Source organism: Monodelphis domestica, chromosome 2, assembly GCF_027887165.1.
Source record: "Monodelphis domestica isolate mMonDom1 chromosome 2, mMonDom1.pri, whole genome shotgun sequence".
In the NCBI taxonomy this organism is placed as follows: domain Eukaryota; kingdom Metazoa; phylum Chordata; class Mammalia; order Didelphimorphia; family Didelphidae; genus Monodelphis; species Monodelphis domestica.
In genome coordinates, this window is record NC_077228.1 from 334,038,011 (window position 1) to 334,060,444 (window position 22,434).

At 36.9% G+C, this 22,434-nt stretch overlaps 1 pseudogene; it reads right to left on the bottom strand.

The window, feature by feature from the left end:
- Nucleotides 1–3,516: 3,516 nt before the first annotated feature.
- Nucleotides 3,517–5,696, bottom strand: LOC100023753 (structural maintenance of chromosomes protein 1B-like; annotated as a pseudogene).
- Nucleotides 5,697–22,434: the final 16,738 nt, after the last annotated feature.

Genomic DNA, 22,434 nt, shown 5'->3' on the forward strand with positions numbered 1-22,434 from the left:
TCACTCTCCTATAATGAAAAGGAAGTGGAAAAATGGAAACAAAAATTTAAAGCAAAACAAATTAATGGAGTATGGGTGTCATCTGAAGGAAAACCCCTGCTCCCTAGAAGTTTCTATAACCAAATTTGCCAATCTATTCATAAAAATGGTCATTTTGGCACCCAGGACATCGTGGACTCTGTCAAGAGAGTATGGATGGCCCCTGGTATAACTACTATAGCCTCTAAAGTATGTTCAGCCTGCTCCATTTGCCAGGCATATAACCAACATGCATATCGTGGAAAAGCCTTTGGGGGATGTCCTCTGGCTTACACACCTTTTGAACATCTACAGATAGATTTCATAACAATGCCAAAGGCTGGACGTTATAAATTTTGTCTAGTAATTGTAGATCAACTAACCAGATGGCCAGAAGCATTTCCTACGACCCGAGCCACAGCAGATTTTGTTGCAAAGATACTTTTAAAAGAAATTATTCCTCGTTTTGGCCTACCAGCACGTATTGACTCCGATAGAGGGAGTCATTTTACCGATTCTGTCTTAAATCAAATATATTCTTGCTTGGGGATAACTCCAAAATTCCATGTTCCATATCACCCCCAGAGCTCAGGCCAAGTGGAGAGGATGAATAAAGAACTTAAGACTATGATTGGCAAATTATGCACTGAGACTCATTTAAAATGGCCTGAAATTCTTCCTCTGGCCCTATTTTATCTTAGAAGCAGGCCTAGAGGAGACTTACATATTTCACCATTTGAGATGCTTTTTGGACATCTGCCTATACAGGCTAAGCCTTTCTCCCCGGCTTATACATCGCTATTAGGGGGAGATATTACTATTGCTTCCTATATACAGGAGTTACAGCACAAACTACGTGAACTTCACGAATCCGGACCTGCAGTACAAGCCGGACCATTAGACTTTTCTCTGCATGACCTGAACCCAGGAGATAAAGTTTATATCAAGAATTTCAAGCGAACTGGAGCAACTCAACCTTCATGGGAAGGACCATTCCAAATATTTTTAACTACTCCAACATCTATAAAGATTGGAGAAAGAGACTCTTGGATTCACTGCTCACATGTGAAGAAAGCATCTTCTGCTGAGACTAATTGACTCTATCCTATCATATGAATTGTGACTCTATCTTATCATAAGAATTGGAGATAATAATCCATAGACAAATGGATGCTGTTTTTTTTCCAAGAATATATTGAATTACTGATTTTTTCTTACTTTTTCTTATTTCTTTTCTTTTATTTTTTAATCAGAATATTTGATTTTTTTCTCATTTTTTGTACTGAAGGTACACATAATTAATATTAATATTATTTTTCCCTGCAGTAATACAAGTTAATATATATATTCTTGCTATAATATCAATATATGCCTAAAAGCTTTAAACTATGGGAACCTGCCATTTATTGATAAAATATTATAGGACTGTGATTAATGTTTGTGTATGATTCCAGGAAAAGGGATAAAAACAAGGCTCACAGACAAAACCTGAATAGTGCCAATAGAGCACACATGAAATATTAAAGTGAGACTCGAGGTTGTGACGCTTAACTTATGTTTAAGTCGTAGGACTTCCTTGTATCTACACTCTTTTCGAAGTACTCAAACAAGTACAAAGCTTGACTATCATGCTGGCTCCCTATATCTCTGAGGAAAAAATCAGACAAGGGAATGACATTTCCCCATCAAAATAGAATTCTAATTCTTTTCTTCTTATATTATGGCAACTTCCTGTAGTCTTGGCTACAAATGGCTAAGTGAAATATTACTGCATTCTGTCCTACATACTTGTGGGATAGAAATTACTTTAAAATGGACCTATACAAGGCCTATTTTGAATTTTTCTTATGTTTTTGATTATTTTTCTATTCTTTTGATAATTGACACATACACCCCCATAACTGAACATTGCATTCTGAGCTAAACTTGATTTTTTTTTAAATACTTACTTCAGGGGGGATTCTATTTTAATTTAAAATCTAAGAATTTTTGAATTTTTTTTGTTTGAGATTGTATTTTTATAAAAATCCAAGAATTTTGTTTAAGATTTCACTTTTATAAATAAAAATTCAAAGATTTTGATTTGTTCGAGAAAAGATCTTCAAGAAAGAAGCTTGAAACTTTTATATCCAGAGAATGAACTGTTGCAGAAAGATGCCAAAAACCTACACTTCATCAAGAAGATCAAGAATGAACTTTGGATGTGATTGATTGGACTGAACTTTTGATTGAACATTTATTGTAACTGTACACATTTATGCCAAAAGGGACTGCCCCTAATTTGGCTTTCTGTCAATGCGCCTAGCAAACATTGGTTTTGCTTTCTTTTCTTTTCTATTTCCTCTCTCACTATTCTAATTTCTCCCAGAAAATTGAATATTGTGTATATCTTTAGTTAGAAGGGAATTTAGAACTACAAAATGATTATGTTAAATGATCAATGGGGAGACTAGTCTCCCAATGATCATCAGGGGGGATTGTAAACATCAAAATTCCTTAGATTTATAAATGTTGGAAATTTCACCATTGGGATATTTCATACTTGGAAAATTTCTTACTGATAGTCTATTGGAATGGGAACCCCATTGGCATGGGAGGTTCCTTCTCTTCCCTTCTTCAGATTACTTTAGGACAGAAACCTTTTGCTGAACAATGGAAAGGACTTTGACCTATGCTTAAGCATAGAACAGGAATTTCTTTGAGTCATGATTGATTTTAGAATTGATACAATGGAGATACTTGGAATCAATCTCCACCCTATTCAGTCCTAACAGGATTGAGTAAGGGCTGCAGCCTAGATCAAAATTTAATTATTCCAATCTCTACCCTACTCAGGTTAACAGGATTTAGAAAGGGCTGTAGCAAAGGAGCAAAGATTTAATCATTTGAAAATATGACCTTCAACAGACATGTGCAAAGCCTCTGGGTGGTCCTGGGTTAAGCTAGAGCCTCCATTGGCACAGGGAAATGGATGGACAGTGATTGGTAGATGTGAGAACTAAGGGGAGGCAACTTGGATGGTTTCCTTAAAGAACAGGGGGGCTGAAGACTCAAGGGGTGGTTGAGGAGTTGGTCGGAGTGGTGGCAGTGTACTCTGAGAAGCTTGCTCTGAAGGAAGCTGAAGGTGGGGGCCCCTGAGACTGTTTCTCCATTTTGGTCACGTGAGTAATAGGGACTGATCTCTTTTCTTTGCCACAGCTATCTAAGGGCTTGGGCCTTTTGGCCCAGCCTAAACAGAAGGGGTATTTAAGCCCTATTCCCTTCTCTCCCTTTTTCTCTCTCTCTATCTCTAATTCCTTTCTTGCTCCTATTGTAATTAAACTCCAAAAAAGGCTGACAGCTGACTTGAATTTTTCATTTAGGAATTACATAGCTGAATTCCTTGGCGACCTTAAATTAATATATATCAGTCTTTTAAAGTGATTCCCTTGTCACAGATCCTACACATATAAGAAATTTCACTCAATTCTCTTGTTCTAAAATTATATATTCATTCTGTCACAAAAATGAATCATGAGAAATGTAAGAGCAGGATGCAAAGGAAAAGATGGAACGTTGGAAGAAGAGATGATTGACGGACAATGGCCATTGGGAGAAAAGGATCATGGGAGAGAAGAATGGACCTGGGGAGCTTTGAGAATAATTCTGGGATTTTGAGCTTAGATCTTGTCTCTCCTTGAGCTTGTTTATTTCCTTTTCATCCCAGCCCCTCACTTTCAGTTTTAAGTCCCTTGATCCTCCAGATATTACTCCAGATTTCAAAAACAATGTTCCATCAAGAGCCACCATCTTCAGCCACTCAGGCCCATCAAAAGCCATGTGCCAGGCTTATTCTACAGTCTCACACAGAAGTCCATTACCACACACAAATTGAATGACTTTCTTTAGGTGTGGAAGCTGTGTCTGCATGATGTCTATTACTATCTTGGAGCCTTTCATCTTCCTCAACCTCTCATTGATGGGCTTGATACCAAGATAATCCAGAACAAGGAATGTCTCAGGCTCAGCTTTTTCCTCTTTCAGGAATCGGATGCAATCTCTTGCTACTATTCTGGAAAGTACAATAGCTATCATGTATCTGCCTAAGAGCTTGGTCACAACAAGCTGGTACTTCTTATGAATAGGATGATATAAATCAAGGAACCTGCCACACACAGACTCAAGATAAAGCCTTTTCAGGAAATCTAAAACTTTAGCTTTCTTTTGTTGCCAGTTGTCCTCATGATGATCAATGTGTGCATTTTGTAATTCCCTTTTAATACAACTCAATTAGCTTTTCACTTCAGCCATTTAGACCCTAGACTGCTCAAGCTCCACAAAAAGGGCTTCCTCTTGTTGCATCTTCTCTTTCAATCAATGCATGTGCCGATATACTCCTCCAACTTCTCAATGCACTTATTATGGTCCTCTACCTGTTCCTTTACTTGCTTTAAATTTCCCTGGACTTCTGCTCGCCTCCTATCCCTAAATGCCTGTCTTTCCTCATCTGCCCTTTGCTCCTACTGCAGCTCTTCCAGCTGCTGGGTCATGGTTGCCACTTTCTTGATCACTTGTTCCTTGAGTTCCTTGTACTGATCAAGGCGACTGGCTTCCAACTCGATGTCCTTCTCACACAGTCTTTCTTCTTCAACATGCTTTTCAAAATTCTTACATGTTCTGTCCAAGTCCCACAGTTCTTTTTCCAGAGCTTGGATGTCCTCTTTTTGCTTGGTGCATTTCTTCTTGCTGACCCTGATGGCCTTCTTAGTAGTCTCTAGCTTCTTGAGGCAGTGTGAGGTATTTTCTTTGGCCTTGACATACTGGGACCTCTTCTGGTTCAGCACAGCTTCAAGAGCCTTCATCTCCTTCTCTATCTGCTGTAGCTCTCTGGTTAACTAGCCCAACTCTTTTTTCTTGGTCTTCACTATGTTTTCCTCATCAGAAAGGGATTCTTTGGTGAGAGCCATATCCTTGTTTATTTCAACTATTTCACTTGACAGAAACTGAATTCTTTTCTCACTCTGGTAAAGCTGGAAAAGCTGTAGCTGACTTTCTTCTCTTTCAGGTCGTCAAGGAGGGCCTGGTAGCAGTCAGCCTCTTCTTTCTCTAATTTGGAATGTCTTCGTTCAGCAGCCACATTTTTTTTTCTTATTAAAATTAAATTGGGTATCCTCTTCAGCTTTCTGTACCCTTTTCTTCTTTTTTCTCACATTCATCAGTAAGCTCTTTTGAATTGCTAATTTCTTCCAAAAACTGAGTTCTCCCTTTGGGCTTTTTCATTGAAATGGATTCTACAGTGCCCTGAAAAAAAAACCCAGGCGATTCCTAGCTTTGATAATGATGCCAATTTTTTTCCATCTCAGCTGTGTAGGCAGAACAATTGATAGGATTATCATTAAAATGAAGTTCTGATGACCCTCCAGGATGGTCCTTCAGAACATCTTTTCCTCACTGTTGTCCTCTACATATCCTGCCAGTAGACTGGCCGTGGTGGCAGAGGAGCAGCTCACATATGTGCCATGGATCAGCTCCTGAAGGCTCTTCACATGCAAGTTGCCCATCCTTTCACCCATCATGAAGCTCAGCGCATCCATCACGTTTGTCTTTCTTGAGCCATTGAAGCTGACAATGCAGGTGAAGCCACAAAAGGGCCTAAGGACCTGGCAGCTGCACAATGACTTAAAGCCCAGGTGGCCCATGGTGGTTGGCAAGGGAGGAGACCCCTGGAGTAGTCAAGGACATAAAATGGCAGTGGAGGTAAGTGCCGGAACAGACTTGTACATTTTCAGTAATTTAATTTTACTGTATAGAAATTCCATTATCCAAGCAAATTCTTTTCACAAGACTGATGACCTTGCCTACACAGATGGTTTCAAGAAGTCTTAGAAGTTTACAGATAAAGGGAATTCTGCAAGATTTTTCTTTTTAGCTTTCTTTTTTTCCCCCTTTATAATATTGTCAATGGTTACATGATTCACGATTTTTCCCTCCCCTCTTGACTCCCCTTTCCTGGAGCTGACAAGCAATTCCACTAGGTTATATATATATATTCAAATTCAAAACCTTTTTCTATGTTATTCATATTTACAATAGAGTGATCTTTTAACATCAAAACTCTATGGATCAAACCATGTGATCCATCATGTTTTTCTTCAGCATTTCTGCTCCCACAGTTCTGCCTCTGGATGTGGATAGTGTTCTTTCTCGTAAATTCCTCTGGTTTATCCTGGATCATTGCATTGCTTCTAGTAGAAGTCTATTACATTTGATTGTGCCACAATGTATCAGTCTGTATAATGTTCCTGGTTCTGCTCCTTTTGCTCTGTATCAATTCCTGGAGGTCTTTCCAGTTCACATGGAATTCTTCCAGTTCCTCATTCTTTTCAGACCAGTAGTATTCTATCACTATCAGATACCACAATTTGTTAAGCCATTTCCCAATCGAAGGGCATCCCTTCATTTTTCGTTAATGAAAATAGATGGAAAATCTTAAATAAAATACTAGCAAAAAGAAAAAGCAAGTTATCACAAGGATTATCCACTATGACCAGATGTGATTTATACCAGGAATGCAAGGATGGTTTCATATTAGGAAAACCATCCACATTATTGACCATATCAATAATCAAAGCAACAGAAATCACATGATTATCTCAATAGATGCAGAAAAAGCCTTTGACAAAATACAACACCCATTCCTATTGAAAACTCTAGAAAGTACAGGAACAAAAGGACCCTTCCTCAAAATAATAAAACAGTATATATTTAAAACCATCAGCAAGTATCATCTGCAATGGGGACAAGTTAGAAGCCTTCCCAATAAGATCAGGAGTGAAGCAAGGATGTCCATTATTACCTCTATTATTTAATATTGTACTATAAACACTAGCAGTAGTAATTAGAGAAGAAAAAGAAATTGAAGGGATTAAAGTAGGCAATGAGGAAACTAAACTATCCCTATGCAGATGATATGATGGCATATCTGCTTCTGTTTTATAGGTGAGTTCATCCCATTCACATTCAGTGTTATGATAACTGTGTATTGCTCTCCATCATATTATCCCCTTTAGATCCTGCTTTATTCCTTTTTACTCTGTTTCTCTTTACCGGTATTTTTATTTTTGTAACCCCCCCCCAACAACTTACCCTTCCCTTCAATGACCTCCCTCTTCCTTTGTCTTATTTCCCTTCTACTTCTCTATAGGGTGATAGAATTCTATACCCTGCTGGGTATATTTGTTTTTCCTTTGCTGAGCCAGTTACAATGAGAGTAAAGTTTAAGCATTGCCTGTCACTACCCTTATCCTTCCCTCTCTGTAATGATTTTTCACACCTCTTTGTGTCATATAATTTACCTCATTCTATCTCTCCCTTTCCTTTTCTCTCAGTGCAACCATCTCTTTCACCCCTTGTTTTTTAAATATCATTCATATGCATATAGTATACATACATATAATTTTATATCATCTTATTCATATATATATCATATCATCTTATATTGTTATATACATCATATCATCATAATCAGCTTTCTTTTCTATCCTCTTTCTGAGTAATCCCTTCTATCTTTTCTACTACTAAGAGTAATTTTTGAGAATTGTAGAAATCCTCTTTCCATGTAGATATATAAACCTTTTGATCTTAATGAGTCCCTTAAATTTTCTCTTTCTTATTTACCTTTTTGGGTTTCTCTTGTGTCTGGTGTTTGGACTTGAAATTTTTTGTTTAGGTTTGGCATCTTACTCAGTAATGCTTGGTTTAGTAATGCTATCTTATTGAATGTCCATTTTTCCCCTGAAAGAATATACTTAGTTTTTCTGGATAGTTGGCTTTGGGTTGTCAACCTAAATCTTTTGCCTTCCTGAGTATTATAGTCTATCATTTTTTATCCTTTAATGTAGAAGCCACTAGGTTCTGTGTGATCCTGATTGTAGCTCCATGGTATTTGAATGGTTTCTTTCTGGTTGCTTGAAGTATTTTTTCCCTTGGCTTTTAATTTAGCTATTATATTCCTGTAAGTTGTGATATGAAAATCACTTTAAAAGACTGATATATATTAATTTAAGGTCGCAAAGGAATTCAGCTACGTAATTCCTAAATGAAAATTCAAGTCAACTGTCAACCTTTTTATGGTGTTTTAATTACAAACAGGAGGAAGAAAAGTATTAGAGGGAGAGAGAGCAAGAGGGAAAAGGGAGAGAAGGAAATGGGGCTTAAATACCCATTCTACTTAGGCTGAGCCAAAAGCCCAAGGCCCTGGATAGCCAAGGCAAAGAAAAGAGATCAGTCCCTATCACTCATGTGACCAAAATGGAGAAACAGTCTATGGGCTCCTCCACTCCAAGAACCAGGCTCCAACAACCTCTCTCCCTCCTCACAGGAAGTCGCAAGAACTCCTGAGCTGTCCTCTACCTCACTTTCTCTCTCTCACATGTGCCAATGGTGGCTCTAGCTTGACCTAGGACTGCCCAGAGGTCTGTCCTTTTTGCACATGTCTGTTGAAGGCCATATTCTCAAATAATTAAATCTTGAGTTTTGCTACAGCCCTTCCTAATCTTGTTACCCTGAGTATGGTGGAGATTGTAGTTTCCAAGACCTTATTCTGTTATTCCAAGTATCTCTATTGTTATTGATCAGGAAATAGCTAAATCCCATCTTCTAAAGAATGCTCTGAATAGGGTGGAGTAGTTTTGAAATTCACAAAGTTGTCATTGGAAGATTTCTTTCTGGAGGTGATCTATGAATTCTTTCAATTTCAATTTTATTTTCTTGTTCTAAGATATCTGGTTAGTGTAACTTTTACTTATAACAGCAGTTATCTTTGATTATTTCTTGTCATATTATGTCCAAGGTTTTTTTCTTGGTCATGGCTTTCAGGTAGTCTAATAATTCTTAAATTGTCTCTCCTAGATCTATTTTCTAGGTCAGTTGTTTTATCAATAAGATAGTCTATGTTTTCCTCTGTTTTTTCTTCTTCTTTCATTCTTTGATTCTGCTTTTTTGTTTCTTGATTTTTCATGAGATCATTAGTTACTAAATGGTCAAGTCTGATTTGTAAAGCCGGATTTTCCTCTGTAAGGATTTTGTTCTTTTTTTTTCAACTGGCCCATTTCTTCTTGCATCACTTTCTCTTTCCCACTTTTCCTCTGCCTCTCTTAATTAATTTTTGCAGTGCTTTTTGAGTTCTTCCAGAATCTGTGTCCAATTCATATTTTTCTTTTGGACTTTTCATGTGTTTCCTTTGCTTTCACTGCTCCCTTCTGTGTCTGTACCTTGATTTTTGTTTCCATAAAAATTCTTTAGAGTTAGGTGCTTTTTTGGTTGTTTGTTCATTTTTCCTATCTAATTATAGGTAGACTTGTGGGGATGATGTGATGGTCTGAGGGCTGAGAGCTCTGAAAGCCCCTCCCCCTGCTGAGTCAATTGACCCTTGAGATTGTTATAGCTTAAAGATTTGCCTCAGGCTGAGCTATAAGCTTTTGATCTCAATCTGATCTTTATCAGGTCAGAGGCTGTGTATTTGATCCAATCAGACACACCCTTGATTGTTCTGTCTTGGAGCTCTGCCCTGAGGTTTAGGCAAAAAAGATCAGTACTTAGGACTTAGTACTATCAACCACCCAAAGTGCAAATTAAGTTCTTTTCTCAAGCCCAGACTAGAATTCCCTGGGCTGGGTCTTTAGACTTCTCTACAGGTTTGAAATTTCAAGGGGTATGTGTTGGCTTGTACCAATATTTTCCCAGACAGGATCTCAGAGTCTGGATGTTGGCTTGGTCATAGGATCCTGAACCTCAGATAGCAAATGTGGGGTGTAGGGGTGTGGCTGGCTCTTGGCTTGCTCTTCCGTTCTTGCTACAGCTTCTTGTTGGCTCTTCTCTCCTCTCACGCCAGTGCCCAATATGTTCTTTGTATACTTTTTGGGTTTTCTTTTTCTTGAAAGTTGTTTCACTCTGCCTCCTTGTTGGTTTTATCACTCCTGAGTTCATTTTGTGATGATATTTTAATCTTAGTTGGAGAGGATTCTCGTGGTGGCACAGAGCTACACTGGATTACTCCGCCAGCTTATAAAGCTAAATCTGATCTCAGATCTTGCTTACGCCACATCCTTTACTCTGTCCATTGTACCATCTAACTGCCTCTAAATATTCAGTTCAAACTGATTATAGATGATGGAGAACTATCAAAAAGCAGAGGAAAAAATGAAAAGTTTGATTTAGTTGCATAATAGTAATAGAAGATGTTTACATAGTGCTTTATTGCTTCTAAAATGTTTTACAAATATTAACTAATTTGACCTCAATAGAATCATGGTGGGGGGTCAGTAGTACAATTATTATTATCCCCATTTTACAGATCCAATTCAAGTCAACCAAGATCATTTAAAGTATTTACTATGTGGCACTATGCTAATTTGCTAATTAAGCACTAAGGATATAAAATGAGAAAAAAACACAGCCCCCATCCTCAAAGAGATTATTACTGAGGGGGAGAAACGATGAAGGTTGGTGAAGGGAAAAGACATATATACAAACAAGTGTAATAGAGTTAGAATGTAATAGAAGCACATGAGAGAGCCAAAGTTCTTTTTAAATGTGAGGAAGGAAGGTAGGTGGATGGGTAGAGAAAGGAAGACTTGATGAAGGAGTTGGAACATGATTGTTGAAATTTAGAGAATTTAGAATTTCCACAGATAATGAGGTATGAATTTATGCAGAGCATAAAGTAGTGTGAAATGGGGTGGAGATGTCTTCAGCTAATTAATTTATACAACTGGAAGAGTTTTGAGATAATATTAAAAAATGACAAGTATATTTCTATCAATTAAAATGCAGATTGCAATATGAAGAGTCATATGAAATTAAAATAGAAAAAGTAGATTGATTGGGTTCAGGATAGAAATTCCAATAGGAAAAAGATTTTAACTGTGAATAGTACACTTTTTATTTTGTTTGAATTTCTGAGTCAGACTAGTCATTTCTTTATGCTCTCATAACAAAGGGATCACCCATGACCTATAAATCATTCAGGTCTGAATCTCAAAATTAAGTCCATTAAGCCTCCATTGCAATTCATTCCAGGCCCAGGGCAGTTCATAAAGGACATAAGACAAGGCAAGAGTCTTCCAGGGTACCCAAGTGTTTTTAATTCTTCAGGAGGTTATTTAAAAGCTTGAGGAAGGAGCCTCAAATCAATTGTTGATTGAATTCCCCAGCAGGATAAATGTGAAAATTATTTTCATATACTCTCCTCTTTTTCTTTTCTTTGTCTAGTTTGTTAAGTTCAAAATTAAAAAAATTAAAAATTGTATCTTAAATAGTTAAAATTAAAAGTTTTTGTGATTAAAAAGTATAATCTTCCATTTCCCAGAAAATTCACTATTACTAAACTTCTGATTCCCTGGTATCAGAGAAATGATTTGCCACTGAACTTGCTCTGACTTATTTATTATAAAATATATTAAAATAGAAGCAACACTATAACTGATTTTTAAAAATTTATCTTTTTTTCACATTGCCTACTTTTTAACCTATATGCTTCCTTCTCTTCTTTCTTCTCTCCTGTTCCAGAGAGTCATACTATATAATAATAATTTACTTTTAAAGGGTAATTGTGTTTCTAAAAAATGATGAGTTTTTTATATTAAATATTTTCCAAAATATCAATTTAACTACTATGTTAAAAAAAAAAACAAAATAAACAGGGTTAAGTGATCAGGTGAATGGGAGAGGAAATGATTAGTTTATTTTTGATATCAAATTACTATTAGAGCAAGGGTTTTCAGGTTGGAGAGTCTCCCCCATTTCCATTGTGCCTCATTGGAAATTTTGCATTTAAAAAAGATTAATGGTAAAATACTTGTTGTTTGGATAAGGTTTCTGTACTGAGACAGAGCAGTGATCCTTGTACAATTTCATACTCCATATAGTGCCACCCATGTTAGGTGCTCATGAAGATATATTCATTGAATGAATAGTTATCACTATTGAAAGGAGGGGGACTTGAGGAACTTGAAGATCTGTTCCAACTCTCAAGGTATTATCTCAATTTTTTTTCCTGTGAAGGAGTTGGCATAGACAGCCTGTCATCATGACACAATAAGATTGTCTTTTCTTCCTGTCTCTTCCACCTATATTTCCTGACCTATTTCCAATCTCACAACACAATGGCGTTAGGATTTCTTTTGCAAGAGAAAACAGCTGTGTTCACTTGTTACATCATTGTAGAAACCTAATCTTGCCAACTGTTGGGCTTTGACTATGAACTTGGACCTGGAAAAGGAAGTAGTAGGTAAACAGTCATGTGGAAAAGATAAATATGGAGCAAAACTTATTTTTTCTGAGTGCAAAGCCTTTACAAAATTGAATTACTGAATTATGCCGTCTTTCCTATGAGTGTTGGGAATGTGTCTGTTGAAATATAGTGTTTTTGTATATATTATAGTTGTCATCCCTGGGGTTACACTAGTGACCAGGCAGATAGAAGCTCCCCCCAAAAGTTAAGGTCATCTTTCTGGATTGTCTTTTTTTCTGTGTATTTATCTAATTGTCCTATCCAGTTGATGGACTTTCTTATAGGCCTAGGAGAAAGGAGAGGATTCAATCTCATTCAATCTGTGCCCAATTTGCAAATGCTCAGTACTCAAATGGGTCTTTGATCTCATCAAATTGAATTCGCCTCCAGTGATACCCTCTGATGTGATATAACTTTGCTGACCCATCTTTCTTCCACAAATTTTTTGGTGTAGGAGTGGATTATACCAAAGGTGCTGGGTGCATACCTCAATTTCTCTTGATATTACCAGGATACCAAATAAAATCCATCAGTTTTCCCTCACTCCGACCAGTGTCCAGCCCATCTGATTTTTCATTCATGCATTTCTTTGGTAATATATTTTATGCCACTTCATAAGTCATTGTTTACAAGGTGATACAGTGGCTCATTCCCACAATGGGTCTTTCTGTTGCCTTTTGGTAATCCTCAATCTAATTCTTTAGAGATTATGTTATTCCATGACTCAGCATCCCAAACACTGAGACATAATCATTCCTCCCCAACAAGATATGATTGCAATCAACAATCAACAAGGTATCAACAATAACCAGGCTCAGAATACTCAGCTATGAGTTATCTCAAGAAGATTTCAATAAGTACTGTTCTTAGCCATTGAGAGAAACGACCCAAGACCTTATACCTATTTAATCAATCCATGGCATTATGAGACTTTACTTTGTGGAGATGTTCCTTCTGATTTAGGAAACATTGTCATAATATTTTGTATATAATTAAAGTCCTAAACAATGGCCTCATTTCTTAAATCTCATCAAATGTACCACACCTTTCCAGAGTATAACCATCTGTAAGATTCCTTTGGCAGTCTGATGAAATTTATGGTACCCTTCTCAGAATAATATTTTTAAGTGCATAAATTAAAAACATATAATTATCAAGGAAATCATTTATGTTGAAATAGTTCAAAAAAACTTTAAAATAAGTTCATGAGCCCTACATTAAGAACTTCTGCTTTATATCCTCCCTTCCACTTGACATTCCTGACTCTCAGATAGGCATTAATATATTCCATTATCATCTAAATCATCTTTTGAGTTATCTGCTAGCTTTTAGAGCCTATCTATAACTCATCCTTCTTTTTTTTGACACAACTCATTGATTCAATTTTTCTTTTCAGCCTACTCCTTTAGGGGTTGGACAAACTCCTAAAAAGGCTAAAAGTGTTTTTGATGTATTATCTTTTTAAGCTTCTGGCTACATTCTGAGACTATTTTGTAGAGTGGCAAGTTATCAAATAGTACAGTCACTTGGCATGATGCCAAATGGAGATGTTTCTAAATTTGCATATCTCACATTTTCTATCCCTCCATTATATTGCCTGTTCCTTATATACCAAGATCATATAATAGAACTCATCACCTTTCTAGAATTCTTGAAGGAAAACTAGAGCATAATAGTCACATGTTCTCATAAGAATCCATAACTAAATTATATACTTCTTTTAGCTTGTCTTTCAACTGAAAGACATCCTGATTGTGAGTCTCTGCATTTCTCTGATTTATTGAAATCCATACAACCAATTAATAGATAAGTTATGTGTTAATTACGTTGAGCCTTCTACTTAGGCCTCAAGGTTGGTAGCATTTCAGAAAGGTACAATTACAATACTCAAGCTGTGGATCTTTCAGGTGGTAAGGTATAGTTCCAAATTCATGGGTTCTTGACAAAATCAAAACCTTCTTAAAAGTGCACATATCTTGGAGAAGAAGACGTAGTCAATTGAGGAAAAAAATTCTTTGTATCAAATACTTCTGATATCCCAAGTTTGATATCCCAAGATATATGAGTACCTTACACAAATCATATGTCCTAAACCCAATGCCTAATAGGTAAGTAAGTAGTCAAAGGTTATTAACAAATAGTTCTTAAAAGAATTATTAACTATTTATAACCATATGAAAGAATGCTTTAAATTGTTAACAATGAGAAAAATTCAAATCAAAACAACTCTCAGTCTTCACATCAGAACCAAAAAGATGATAGAGAAGATAAAAAAGATTTTCAGACTCACTTGGTTTTTTAGAGGGAAATGAGAACACTAATAATGTACTATTGGTAGTTGTTAATTAGTACAATCATTTTGGAAAGCAATTTGGAATTCTGTGAATAAAGGGACTAGACTATTTAATTGTTTGACCCACACAGTTCACAATTTTGCATTTATTCCTAGGAGATCAATGACAGAAAAAAAAAGGCTACACATGTATCAGAATATTTATTATAGCAAAAAACTAGAAACAAGGTATATGCTGTTCAGCTGAATGTTATTGGACCTGAATGTAGTGGCATATTATATTTTAAGAAACAATGAACGTGAAGAATTCAAAGAAGTATAGGATAACATAAGAACCCAAGCAGAGTAAAATATCAGAACCGGTAATACAATATTCCCAATGATTATAACAATGTAAATGGAAAGAACAAAATGACTAGAATTTAATGACCAACTTTGTTTATATGTGAAAGGAAATGGTCCTCTCTTTAGTGCTTTGCAGAAATGGGAGACTTTGTGTGTGAAACACTGCATATAATGTCAGTGCTTTTTTGATAATTGAATTTGCCAGACTGTTTCCCTATCCTCTTTTTTTGTTCTATTTTTGTTATAAGGGATCACTATTTGCAAGGGAAGAGGGATTCCCTAGGAAAATATAGGTGATACAAAAACAAATATCAATCAAATTTATTTTTAAAGAAAATCTATACACACAAACTCCAACAATGTTTTTCTGGTGTCTGTATATCCAGCAGAATATGGGAACATTTTCTTTTGAATGCACTAAGCCTCACTTGATTTTTTATCACATTTCTTTCTTGGCTGGTATAAGCTATAGAGTCATTAGAGTTCTCTCTTGATTCAAGTGTCTAAGATTGCTACATAATGCTTTCACCAGAGGCAGCTGATGGTATGGCGGATAGAGTGCTGGGCTTGGAATCAGAAGACCTGATTTCAAATGAGATCTCAGAAACTTACCAGATATGTGACCCTTGGAAAGTCACTTAACCTCTGTCTTCCTCAGTTTCTTCATTTGTAAGATGGGGGTAATAATAGCATCTACTTCACAAAATTGTCATGAAGATAAAAGGAGGTAATATTTGTTAAACGTGCTTAGCATAGTGCCTGGAAAACAGTAGGTATTATATAAATGCCACTTCTCTTCCCTTTTCTTCATTATGATAGAATGAAATGACTGGAAAAGCAGCAAATGCTTCATAGCACTATGTGAGCGACCAGTTGCAATCTGGCATAGGACTTGATTATAAAGCTTCAACTTTTGGAATTCTTCCAATAATGTTCCTTCACTCAATGTTGCCCTTTGTACTCAAAGAGGACTAAAATTACACCATAGTGTTGAAGTCAATGTAAAATTTTTCCATTGTGGCTGAACAGACCAATGTGAGCGTGAAAGGCTTTACCAGAAGTTGAGCACAAATAGATCATGAATATTTGGAGTGGAGATATTTCTAAATGTGCATATCTCACTTTTTTTTTTTGAGCTACTGCAATTCTGTTTTGCTCATAAAGCACATTGCCTTTTTTTTTTTAATGTGGACACTCCATGCTGGACAGTTCTGTGCCAGTGCCTCTCATGTCTCACAACTGATATCAAAGCTCTACAGTAAGACCTTAAGAGTGTCTGTCCTTATATTGCTTCTTCTGACCTCTGTGTGAGCTCTTGCCTTGTGGGAATTCTCTGTTAGATATAGTCTTTTAGGCAAATGTGTCTGGCATTCTGGCTATGTGGCCAGCCCATCAAAATTGTGCTCTCTGTAGCAGGGTTTGAATGCTTGGGAAAGGACCTCAACAATTTATTCTCTGAAGAGAAAAGCTTTAACCCCAAAGAGCCATATCCTTCCTTTATTCCCAGTATCACTTCTATCATTTACTATAGCTCTATGCTTCATACAGCTGTTCCTATTGTTATTTATCCAAAAACTACTGAGGCAGAGAAGTTCAATCTAGCAATTATTTTTGGTTGTAAGCCTATCTTATTTGCCTTTTGGAAAATGTATTCCAAAATCTCATATTTTTAGTAGAAGCTTTCAGGTCTGTGTGATCCTAATTGTAGTTCTTCTGAACCACATTTTTTTTCTCTACATGCTTGAAGGATGTTTTTTTTTTTTTTGTATTCTGAATTTTGGCTGACATTCCTGAGATCTTCTCTTTTAGAGTTTCTTTTGTGAGATGATCACTGGAGTTTTTCTGTCTTTATTTTGCTTCAGGTTCTAATATAGCTGGGTAGTTTTCACTTAAAATTTTAAAAAATATGTTGGTTTTTTTAAAATCATGTTTTTTGGAGAGTCTAGTGATTTTAAATTATATATCCATAATCTGTTTTCCAGGTCAACTCTTTTAAAAATATTAGCTATCTTATATCTTCTATATTTTTTTAGTCTTTTGATTATATTTTTCTTGCTATCTTATGGAGTCATTTATTCTTGCTTGGCCTATTCTGGTTTTCAGGGGGTCTTTTTCTTAGGAAATGTATAATTAGATTTTTTTTCTCCTGGACTCTAAATCCCAGCTTTCCATGTTTCTTCTCCCATTATGTACTAACATAGAGAAGGTATACGTTTTGTGTAGCTTCACCCTTACGCTCTCTTTTCCCTTGATTGTAGCTGGGAAAGCAGGCTTTATGCCAGCCAGGAGAATCTACACAAGAGGTTTTACTTTTTGTTAGATAATTAGGTTCAAACTTCTAATTCTTTTAGTTTATTTTCTTTCTACTTCAAGTGATTATTAACAAACTTTATAAAATATGATACTTGGAGTTTTGGGATATTAATTTAAATATTATATTGTGGTGACCAGAAGTCTGGAGTTTTGAACCCTTGCTCCTCTCTAAGTTGGTAGAGCAATTTTTTTAGTAGACAAAAAGACTGATTAGTTTTAAAAGCCTCTGCTGCCCTTGGTCCTCCTTTCCTGGCCGCTGCCACTGCTACTCCCTCCCAGGTTTGTCCAGACACTACCAGGGGGTCCTTTTGATCCACTTTCTGAGTAGCTGGTAAAGTATAAATTTCCCTCACATTGATAACAGCTGAGTGCTTGCTGCTGCCTGGGTTTTTACCTGGGGGCAAGCTTCTACCCTCATAACTCCCTGCCCACATAGCTTGAGAGAACAATCAAGGGAAACAGTAGTCCCCTGCCCATGTGACAGTGGAAGCAAGTGGCTCACTGGTGTTTTTATCCCTGGGAGGAGGGGAAGGAAGGTTATTCTTCCAAACCTCTTAACTTTACTCAATACATACTAAGATAGTGCCACCAATAGACAGGAAGTAGAGATTGCAAGCATGGCTTAGTTTCCTGCTTATCTCAAACTGCTCTCATTTCCAGAGAGTCTTACCAAGCTTGCGCAGATTACAGCTTTAGGATGTCTTTTCTTGCTGCTGTTCCTGGGTGTACTGTTTGGATACCTTGATGTTAGCTTGAGTAATCTCAAGATTCAGAGGGGAGATTCATCTTCCTACACCCCTTTGCCATTTTGGCCTGACCAGTCTCTGCAACACATCCAATATAGGGTTTGTCCACACTATGCCCAATACAGATATAGGGAACCCCAGAAGTGTGACCAAAGGAATCTAGATGGATGATTTTATTGGGGAGGGGAAGGAACCTTAAAGAGTCTAAAGGTGAATTTTAGACTCCATTTGCCTTATCAATGTTAACTTTTTCAATTTGTTCCCCTCCAAATAGTGAAGTCTCTGCAAGAAAGCTATCAGAATTAGAGAAAAAACTCTGGAATTCAGTGCCTGTATCCTGTCACATATATAGTATTTTCTGATTATTTTCTGATTTAATTTTGTTTTTTAAGTTCATATATTGATCTAATCTATACTCTTCTGTTATACTATGTCATTTTCAGCTACTGTGTTTTGGCCATTTAGCTATATATTCTGTTACATTGTCTTTATTTGTACTTCCCCTATGACTGGACTGGAGAATATACCATTATAAAAGTCCATAAACAACTTGGACAAACCCTTTCCTGTGGTAAAACCATAGGTCCTTAAGGATGCTGGGCTTTTCACCAGATCCACTGAGGTCACATGTTGCTTTAAGAACCTTTTGCAACTTTTTGCCTTTGTTAATTGTCACATAGAGGATGAACATACCCCATCAAACTGGTTACATAACCTGTATACAACCTTTGGAGAATTTAATGAGCTAGAAATTTAAATTGATTTTAGGGGTCTTCATAAATGATTTTTTAGATATCTAGGAGCACCACTACCTCTGACTGATCATTTGCCTGTCTTTGAGTTATTTGTAACAAGAGGTAAGGGTCCATTTAGTAGTTGAAGTGAAGTGCTTTAGCACTATTGTATCCCCCACTTCTGCATTTATAAAAATGTAATGGATGGAACATATAAAGACATGCCTTTTATGGCTGTTACAGTCTCATAAGGGAGGTGGGATGGTTCTCCTAGGGAGCATGGTAACCCCTGGATAGCTCTTGAGAGGGAACATTTCCCATGGAGCCTAGTTTTCTTCTGTGTTTCTACTCCCACAGTTCTTTCTCTGGAGGTACATAGTGTTCTTTCTCATAAGTCCCTCAGAATTGTCCTGGATCATTGCATTGCTGCTGGTCGAGAAGTCCATTATGTTTGATTGCGCCACTGACCTCATCTTCTTGACATACCGCCAAGAAGGAATATATGCAAGAGATTTGTTGTTCTTTTTTTTAATTATTATTATCCCTCTCAAGTAATACTTTGAGAGCAGATTTTCACCAAATAGTTCCTATTTGAATTCCCATACATATCAAGCTATATGTAGCCTCTGACTATTTAATAATTCAGGACTTAAAATCATGGAATCTTAATAGCTTATTTCCCAAGTGCCTTTTGAAGGAATTGCAAAAAGAAAAGAACACCTAAAATTTCCATAGTTGCAAGTCCTCTCAGAAAAGTTTTGGGGTAAGGTAAGGAGAGTTGTGCAGAGAGAGGAAAAGAGAATGGAGAAGTTTGTTTGCTTTTGAAGACTTTAATTTTACTCCATTTAAGAACAAGTCCTTGTTTAGTTTTTATTTTATTCTTGTCTTTCTCTCGTCTTTAATTTCAGATTACCCCCCCCCCCCATTCAGTGGGGAAGGAGAACAAGGCTGAGCAGGAATTTCAGGAAAAGGGCAATATCTATTTTTCCTCTCCACTTTAAACCCTCTAAAGTAAATAATGAAATCTTTGAAGGAACAAGTTTCAGTGAATTATTCACTTCAGGTAGATAAAGTGTTATTTTGCCTTTTAAAAAAAATTCAGATTTGTTGCCCTAAGAGCAAATTATAAAGCAGAAGAAACTAAGGGCAATCTTGTTTCACTGACCTGAAATGCAGCTGGTCAAAATGACTTTCATATGCAATTTGACTAAAATTAATACTTATTTTAAAAACCCTTACCTTCCATCCTAGACTCAAAATACTATATATTGGTTCTAAGGCAGAAGAGTTGCAAAGGCTAGGCAATGGGGGTCAAGTGACTTTCCCAGGATCACACAGCTAGGAAGTGTTTGAATTCAAATTTGAACCGAGGACCTCCTGTCTCTGGGTCTGGCTCTCAATTCACTGAGCCACCCAACTGCCCCCTAAAAGTAAAACAGTTTTTTACAATTTTTGAAATCTCTTAAATTTAGTAAAATAATAAAATCCTTTGGGGGAGGACATAAATCAGGGGATAGTTACTTTAGATAAAGCTCCTCCTACCACCTTGCCCCTTCACCAAGATTGCATGAACAGCCCTCGAAAAAAAAAAAAAGTAGGCCCAAAGTATCCACAAACTTTGAACCCTGGCTGAGTTTATCCTCTCTTCTTCCAACATTTAAATCAAAATAGGAAATGGTAATTCTAACTTCACTTGCTGATTCTGAGTTTAAAAAAATAGTACATTTGGAAGGACTTTCTGTAGCCAAAGGCCTAGGATTCAAATCCTGCATCTGATATTTTATTACTTATATGATCCTGGAACAATATACTGCTGAGGTAAGTGAACTTTCCCATAACATTCAAAATTTCTCCATTTACTGTGATCCACCTATAAATGATGTAGTCCAGGGGAGTGGAGGATCTCTGTTTTCTTGGTGTTGACTATTAGGCCAAAATTAGCACAAGAGGCAGAGAATCAACACTGCATCTCAGTCTCAGGCTTTCTTTCTTTCTTTCTTTCTTTCTTTCTTTCTTTCTTTCTTTCTTTCTTTCTTTCTTTCTTTCTTTCTTTCTTTCTTTCTTTCTTTCTTTCTTTCTTTCTTTCTTTCTTTCTTTCTTTCTTTCTTCCTTCCTTCCTTCCTTCCTTCCTTCCTTCCTTCCTTCCTTCCTTCCTTCCTTCCTTCCTTCCTTCCTTCCTTCCTTCCTTCCTTCCTTCCTTCCTTCCTTCCTTCCTTCCTTTCTTCCTTTCTTTCTTCCTTCCTTCCTTCCTTCCTTCCTTCCTTCCTTCCTTCCTTCCTTCCTTCCTTCCTTCCTTCCTTCCTTCCTTCCTTCCTTCCTTCCTTTCTTCCTTTCTTCCTTTCTTCCTTTCTTCCTTTCTTCCTTCCTTCCTTCCTTCCTTCCTTCCTTCCTTCCTTCCTTCCTTCCTTCCTTCCTTCCTTCCTTCCTTCCTTCCTTCCTTCCTTCCTTCCTTCCTTCCTTCCTTCCTTCTTTTCTTTCTTTCCTCTTTCTTTCCTTCCTTTCTTTCCTCTTTATTTCATGTCAGTTGCTCCTTCCAGTTAAAGAACCTACCCAGACTCCTCATCCTGTGCAATGAGAATGGTAGAACAGATAACCTCTAAGGTCCCTTCCACTCCAAAATTTATGACCCTGTGAAGGTTTCCTTGATTCTTAGTTATCCCTTGGTCTCCTACTTCCCAATTGACTCACTATCTATCTACTTTGTATATATCTTGTGTGTATATCATTGTTTATATGCTGTTCCCCTACTAGAATGTGAGTTCCTTGATGATAGAAACTCCCCCCCCCCCTTTTCTTTGTATCCTCAGCTCTGAGCATCGCGTCTGTTTTGAGCATGGATTCCAGGAGGGCAGAAATTATTCAGTATGAGACTTCCAGTGTAGGGATGAGCCTAGTATTCACTTTGGATGGCCTTCATGAAAAGGAACATAATCAACCTTTAATCTTTTGTTGTGGGAGTTTTCTACTGGAGGGCAGAAGTAATTGACTGGGTGCACACTGTCTCCTTTTGGCCTATATATGATATAGCAAATGTATGATGTAAAAAAGAAAAAGCAAAATAAGTCATGTTCTAGGTATAAAACTCAGTCATTTTATGATCTCTGAAGAAAAGGCTCATGCCTTAATTATCTTCAGGATCCTAGCCCAGAACTTCTCATACAGCATAAATTTCATATAAATGGTGATTGACTAATGAATAATGATCTTCAAGGAAGACTGTAAAAATTATTTTTAAAAATTCTAACAGAATTAATATCCATCATCTTTAATTTTAAAAACAAATGTTTGTCATTTGATATTTCTAGGAAAAATTCCAAAAGAAACTCCCCAAAGGGTGATTTTGTTTGTCAAAAATGGGAACCAGTTTTGTGCAGAGGAAACTGTATTACAGAGGTAAATTAAGGTAGGCCAAAGGAATTTTTATCTTCTGGGAATTTATAAACTAGTTGAGAAAATAAGGCATGTGTACAAATGTACCCAATGAATCAGCACCTTCAAAAGTCTGTTTAGGCAACTTTCCAGAAAATCCTTCGAGAAGTAGAGGGTAGCAGTTGCCGCAGCCCAAGCTCAGGACCCAAGTCCTCACCCCCTTTCTCTCTCCCCCCATCTTCTCTTTCTTCCACTTGCTCCCCCAACATCCCAACTGGCTCCTGGGCAATCCCCTTTCACCTCACCCCAAAAGTGGACATTTTGACACCTTGGTGGACTGCAAGT